We start from the raw sequence: 7796 nt of genomic DNA, 5'->3' as shown, positions 1-7796 counted from the left end.
ACTTGATATACACTCTTCGGATGTACTTCGGGTGTCACCTGTTGTCCGAGGCCACTTGCATGGTCGCAAGCGTTGTGATTCAATGGCCCTACCGGGCAAACACTTTGGGTTCGCAAGGACTTGGAGTGCCGGGACGGGTTGGCGGATCCAACACTCTGGGTACCTCCGGGTACTTGGGGTTGGTTGAGGACTTGGTGAACAAACACTTGATATACACTCTTCGGATGTACTTCGGGTGTCACCTGTTGTCCGAGGCCACTTGCATGGTCGCAAGCGTTGTGATTCAATGGCCCTACCGGGCAAACACTTTCGGTTCGTCAAGGACTTGGAGTGCCGGGACGGGTTGGCGGATCCATCACTCTGAGTATGCCGGGTTGATACTTGGGGTTGGTTTGGTTTTGGTGACCCAATACTAGATGTACCATCTCGGTGGTATGTCAGTATCACCTATACTCCAGACCACTTGCATGGTTAGCAAGCGTTGTGATCTAATGGCCCAACCGGGCAAACACTTTGGGTTCGCAAGGACTTAGAGTGCCGGGACGGGTTGGCGGATCCAACACTCTGGGTACCTCCGGGTACTTGGGGTTGGTTGAGGACTTGGTGAACAAACACTTGATATACACTCTTCGGATGTACTTCGGGTATCGCCTGTTGTCCGAGACCACTTGCATGGTTAGCAAGCGTTGTGGTCTAATGGCCCTACCGGGCAAACACTTTGGGTTCGCGAGGACTTAGAGTGCTGGTAGTGGTTGGCGGACCCAACACTCTGGGTACCTCCGGGTACTTGGGGTTGGTTGAGGACTTGGTGAACAAACACTTGTTGTACACTCTCCGGATGTACTTCGGGTGTCACCTGTTGTCCGAGACCACTTGCATGGTTAGCAAGCGTTGTGGTCTAATGGCCCTACCGGGCAAACACTTTATGTTCGCGAGGACTTGGAGTGCTGGTAGTGGTTGGCGGACCCAACACTCTGGGTACCTCCGGGTACTTGGGGTTGGTTGAGAACTTGGTGAAGATACCCCTGTCACCTTGTTCGAGGCCACTTGCATGGTCGCAAGCGTTGTGATACAATGGCCCTACCGGGCAAACACTTTGGGTTCGCAAGGACTTGGAGTGCCGGGACGGGTTGGCGGATCCAACACTCTGGGTACCTCCGGGTACTTGGGGTTGGTTGAGGACTTGGTGAGCAAACACTTGATATACGTTCTTCGGATGTACTTCGGGTGTCACCTGTTGTCCGAGGCCACTTGCATGGTCAACGGTTGAGGTGGTGATGGCGGGTCGGTGCTGTAGGGTGCCGGCCTGTTGGCTGCCTTGGCCGGGTTGGTTGGTTAACACTTGATTGGGCTTGCACCCGAGGGTAATGGCACTTGAAGGTGGGTACTGGCCGGCTGACCTGGTGTGATGGTTGGTTGGTGAACACTTGGCGGTACTTGCACTTGGCTGTGCTTGAACTTGAAGGTGGGATCCGGCTGGCCTAGGCCATTGGTGGTTGGTTGGTGGGTTAGCCCTTAGCTGGGCTGGCTGGCTGGCTGGCCATCGGTGGTGTGGTGTGGTGTGGTGTGTGGAGTCGAGCGTCGCGCGCCGTTGCCTTCTTCGGAGTGTTGTTGGTACGTAAGTGCTTGCAGTGCAAAGAGGTTGGTGATGGAGTGACATTGCCTTCACCATGGAGTTGCGGGTACTTAGGTACTTGCAAGGAGATGGTGGTATGGTGGTGTTGCGTGTGTGGTGTTCGATTAGAAAGATATAATTTCTAAGTCCGGATTAGTGCTGTCAGTGGGGCCGCCGCTAACAGGTCCTGCACGGCCACCGTGGGGCTTGACTTGGCGCTATTCCGGACTTGGGGCGATCACGATGTCCCCGTGCGGGACTTAGAAGATGGAAGAACACAAGTACCCTTATCCCATGACTTGTGAGCGATTGGCATACGTTACCACATGAAGAGAAAAATTGGCTAAGTCCCGGATCCATATTATTTGAACAGAAAAATCGGCTAAGTCCCGGATCCATATTTATGAAGGGAAAAATCGGCTAAGTCCCGGATCCATATTATATGAAGAGAAAAATCGGCTAAGTCCCGGATCCATATTATATGAAGAGAAAAATCGGCTAAGTCCAGGATCCATATATAATAACCTAATAATCGGATAAGTCCAGGATCCATATTATATGAAGAGAAAAATCGGCTAAGTCCAGGATCCATATATAATAACCTTATAATCGGCTAAGTCCAGGATCCATATTATATGATGAGAAAAATCGGCTAAGTCCGAGATTGGGTCTGTCAGAAATACACTATCAAGTTACCACACAATCAAGCAAGATGGCCATATGATGGATCCATATGATATGAAGAGAAAAATCGGCTAAGTCCGAGATTGGGTCGGTCGGAAATACACTATCAAGTTACCACACAAGCAAGCAAGATGGCCTAGTGATGGATCCATATAATATGAAGAGAAAAATCGGCTAAGTCCCAGATTGGGTCTGTCTGAAATACACTTCCAAGTTACCACACAAGCAAGCAAGATGGCCTAGTGATGGATCCATATGATATGAAGAGAAAAATCGGCTAAGTCCGAGATTGGGTCTGTCAGAAATACACTATCAAGTTACCACACAAGCAAGCAAGATGGCCTAAGGATGGATCCATATGATATGAAGAGAAAAATCGGCTAAGTCCGAGATTGGGTCTGTCAGAAATACACTATCAAGTTACCACACAAGCAAGCAACATGGCCTAGTGATGGATCCATATAATATGAAGAGAAAAATCGGCTAAGTCCGAGATTGGGTCTGTCAGAAATACACTTCCAAGTTACCACACAAGCAAGCAAGATGGCCTAGTGATGGATCCATATGATATGAAGAGAAAAATCGGCTAAGTCCGAGATTGGGTCTGTCAGACATACACTATCAAGTTACCACACAAGCAAGCAAGATGGCCTAGTGATGGATCCATATAATATGAAGAGAAAAATCGGCTAAGTCCGAGATTGGGTCTGTCAGAAATACACTTCCAAGTTACCACACAAGCAAGCAAGATGGCCTAGTGATGGATCCATATAATATGAAGAGAAAAATCGGCTAAGTCCCAGATTGGGTCTGTCTGAAATACACTTCCAAGTTACCACACAAGCAAGCAAGATGGCCTAGTGATGGATCCATATGATATGAAGAGAAAAATCGGCTAAGTCCGAGATTGGGTCTGTCAGAAATACACTATCAAGTTACCACACAAGCAAGCAAGATGGCCTAAGGATGGATCCATATGATATGAAGAGAAAAATCGGCTAAGTCCAAGATTGGGTCTGTCAGACATACACTTTCAAGTTACCACACAAGCAAGCAAGATGGCCTAGTGATGGATTCATATAATATGAAGAGAAAAATCGGCTAAGTCCCAGATTGGGTCTGTCGGAAATACACTATCAAGTTACCACATGAGCAAGCAAGTTACCACATGAAGAGAAAGCCGGCAAAGTCCGGGAATGTTACCACATGAACTGTAAAATGGGCAAAAACCTACCTTCACAGGGAACGTGAATAACTAAGGCTGTAGACATCGGATCGACAAGCCAAAGACTGATATGGAAAGGAAATGAGTAGTACTAGCTTTCCTGAGAGTTGCAGAGCTTAGACTGCATATGAACGGAAGTTATTAAGCGTCAAAGTCAGAAAAGTTGCCCGATGGAACACAAGTTCCAACTTAGAGCATGAATACCGCCTAGACGGTAAGAGGTACGGCCAGGCTGAGGAATAAGAAAATGTTGGCCAACATGTTCCCTAACTATCCCCCGAAGACCGCAAAGCAATCCAACATCAACCAAGAAAGTTATAGCCCGATCAAGGAAACACCTACTTTGCACCGATATTGCACCAAATACATGTACCAAGCACCTTCGGTTGCATACCTGCAGGGGTTTACCATAGTAGGCCATGGAAGACCGATATACCGAACATAATCACTTTCTATCTCCTCGGGTGTTTGAGATAGCGCTTTGCGGTACAGGAACGAAAGTTAGACTTTATCTTGGTGCATCTTTTTGCCCAAGATCACAAGACCCTATCTACCAAGGCAAGAAAGTTGTGTGGGGACAAAATGTCCAAAAGTGCCCAAAGTGGCACACTTGAACCATATATTCGAGAAAAACACAAGTGTGGGCCCGAGCTAGCAAGTTGAAATGTTCTGACCGTCAGTAGCCCTAGTTGAGGTGCACTTATCATTATATGAGGCCAACGTGCCAGCTAGTCTCTAAAGGGGCGATATGGGTGTTCCAAGGTTTGTACCCAATTGAGGAAAAAACAGGGTAAGGTACGGTGTACCGCGAATAACTCGGGCTATAGATGTCCGATCGATGAGTTTGGCATATGTATGGAAAGGTCTCGACGAGACCTAACTACCCTGAAAGTATGAAGGCAAAGACTTGAATGACCGGGAAGTTATTAAGTGCACAAGTGGTAAAGTTGCACCAAAGTCCATGTTACCCGAAGTGGTACATGAACACCCAATATTCGACCAAAACACAAGTTTAGAGACGAGCTAGCGAGCTACATTGTTCAGACCGTCAGTAGCCCGCATCAAGACACGCATTTCATTATATTGAGCCTAGCCGCTAGCTCGACTCGAAGTCGGTCATATGGTTGGTTGATGGTTTGGACCGACCACGTGGTGTACCAAGGTGATGTACCTTTCATGAATTAAAACTCTGGCTGTATGGCACTGAGCGACAAGCTAAGGTGTGATTTGGAATAGTCTTGAGTGGGACTATTTAGGAAAAATGCGAACAAAAAATCACAAAGTCCTTGGGCGAAGCTATTAGCGAAACATAGAGCAAATTGGTACCAAAAACTATGGAAATGGGACTTGAGTCAAAAATAACCGCAAGTTGGAGAAGAGATAGCAAGCTTGCGTAGAACAATTATATTTGGTGCATGGTATCACCAACAAAAAAGTATATGGGGCCAAGGTGCTGGCTGGCCTCCAAAGTGGAGATATGGGCGATCCAAAGTTTGTACCCAAGTACGAACAAGTATGGAAAAAACAGGGTAAGGTACCAAGTACCATTAATAACTTCGGCTGTAGATGGCCGAGCGAGGCAAACGGCTCACCGTTGGAAAGGTCTTGGGGAGACCTATCTACCCTGAAAGTTTCATGAGGCTGAGTTGAAAGACCACGGAGATATTAGGTGATGATGGTCCAATTCGGGGACCAAGTCGCAGGAAATGGCGCTTGACCAAAATCACCCTTGGAAGGTGAATACCGGCTTACCGGTAAGAGATAGCGACTTGGCGTAGAATATTCATAAGTTGGGCGTGTAGAGACGCAACTTTTATTATATGGGGCCAACCCGGTCAGGGTGCTCCAAGTCGGTCGTTTGGTTGGTTTATGGTTTGGGCCGACCACATGGTGTACCAAGTTGAGGTATCTTTCATGAATCATAACTCGGTCAGTTTGCCACCGAGCGACAAGTTGCGGTGTGTTTTGGAATGGTCTTGAGTGGGACTATCAAGCAAAAATACAAACAGAATATCAGCTTGTCCATGGCCGAAGCTATTAGTGAAACATATAGCAAAATGGGTCCGAAAACGAATGAAATGGGACTTGGACCAAGAATAACGGCAAGTTAGAGAAGAGATAGCAAGTTGGCGTAGAACAATTATATTTAGTGCATGGTATGACCAAGAAAAAAGTATATGGGGCAAAGGTGCTGGCTGGCCTCCAAAGTGGAGATATGGGCGATACAAAGTTTGTACCCAAGTACGAACAAGTATGGAAAAAACAGGGTAAGGTACCAAGTACCATTAATAACTTCGGCTGTAGATGGCCGAGCGAGGCAAACGGCTCACCGTTGGAAAGGTCTTGGGGAGACCTATCTACCCTGAAAGTTTCATGAGGCTGAGTTGAAAGACCACGGAGATATTAGGTGATGATGGTCCAATTCGGGGACCAAGTCGCAGGAAATGGCACTTGACCAAAATCACCCTTGGAAGGTGAATACCGGCTTACCGGTAAGAGATAGCGACTTGGCGTAGAATATTCATAAGTTGGGCGTGTAGAGACGCAACTTTTATTATATGGGGCCAACCCGGTCAGGGTGCTCCAAGTCGGTCGTTTGGTTGGTTTATGGTTTGGGCCGACCACGTGGTGTACCAAGTTGAGGTATCTTTCATGAATTATAACTTGGTCAGTTTGCCACCGAGCGACAAGCTGCGGTGTGTTTTGGAATGGTCTTGAGTAGGACTATCAAGGAAAAATACCAATCGAAAATCAGCTTGTCCATGGCCGAAGCTATTAGTGAAACATATAGCAAAATGGGTCCAAAAACGAATGAAATGGGAATTGGACCAAGAATAACGGCAAGTTGGAGAAGAGATAGCAAGTTGGCGTAGAACAATTATATTTGGTGCATGGCATGACCAACAAAAAAGTATATGGGGCCAAGGTGCTAGCTGGCCTCCAAAGTGGAGATATGGGCGATCCAAAGTTTGTACCCAAGTACGAACAAGTATGGAAAAAACAGGGTAAGGTACCAAGTACCATTAATAACTTCGGCTGTAGATGGCCGAGCGAGGCAAACGGCTCACCGTTGGAAAGGTCTTGGGGAGACCTATCTACCCTGAAAGTTTTATGAGGCTGAGTTGAAAGACCACGGAGATATTAGGTGATGATGGTCCAATTCGGGGACCAAGTCGCAGGAAATGGCACTTGACCAAAATCACCCTTGGAAGGTGAATACCGGCTTACCGGTAAGAGATAGCGACTTGGCGTAGAATATTCATAAGTTGGGCGTGTCGAGACGCAACTTTCATTATATGGGGGCAACCCGGTCAGGGTGCTCCAAGTCGGTCGTTTGGTCGGTATATGGTTTGGGCCGACCACATGGTGTACCAAGTTGAGGTATCTTTCATGAATCATAACTCGGTCAGTTTGCCACCGAGCGACAAGTTGCGGTGTGTTTTGGAATGGTCTTGAGTGGGACTATCAAGCAAAAATACAAACAGAATATCAGCTTGTCCATGGCCGAAGCTATTAGTGAAACATATAGCAAAATGGGTCCGAAAACGAATGAAATGGGACTTGGACCAAGAATAACGGCAAGTTAGAGAAGAGATAGCAAGTTGGCGTAGAACAATTATATTTAGTGCATGGTATGACCAAGAAAAAAGTATATGGGGCAAAGGTGCTGGCTGGCCTCCAAAGTGGAGATATGGGCGATACAAAGTTTGTACCCAAGTATGGCAAAAACTGGTAGAGGTACCTTTCATGAATTACTGCTCAGGCTGTATGGCACTTAGCGGGACGCTTGGCTCTGGTATGGAATAGTCTTGAGTGGGACTATCAAGGAAAAATACGAACAAAAAATCACCATGTCCACGGACGAAGGTATTAGCGAAACTTAGAGCGAAATTGCGACCAAGTCGCTGGAAATGGCCCTTGGACCAAGTATACCGTCAAGGCGGTACGAGATAGCGAGTTGACGTAGAACATTTATAAGTTTGCCTACAAGAGACAAAAGTTTAGTTATATGGGGCCAACCCGCTCAGGGTTGTCCAAGTCGGTCATATGGCTGATCGAAATTTTGACCAAGTACTGAGAAAACAGGGTAAGGTACCGTGTACCTCGAATAACTTCGGCTGTAGATGTCCGAGCGAGGCGAACGGCATAGCGTTGGAAAGGTCTTGAGGTGCTCTAGGCACCCTGAAAGTATGAGAAAGCTATCTGGAAAACTTGTGGAGATATTAGAGAAACATAGGGCCCAAAAGATACCAAGTCGCAGGAAATGGGCCC

Source organism: Anopheles ziemanni, assembly GCF_943734765.1.
Source record: "Anopheles ziemanni chromosome X unlocalized genomic scaffold, idAnoZiCoDA_A2_x.2 X_unloc_10, whole genome shotgun sequence".
In the NCBI taxonomy this organism is placed as follows: domain Eukaryota; kingdom Metazoa; phylum Arthropoda; class Insecta; order Diptera; family Culicidae; genus Anopheles; species Anopheles ziemanni.
Note: the sequence above shows the minus strand (reverse complement) of the source record.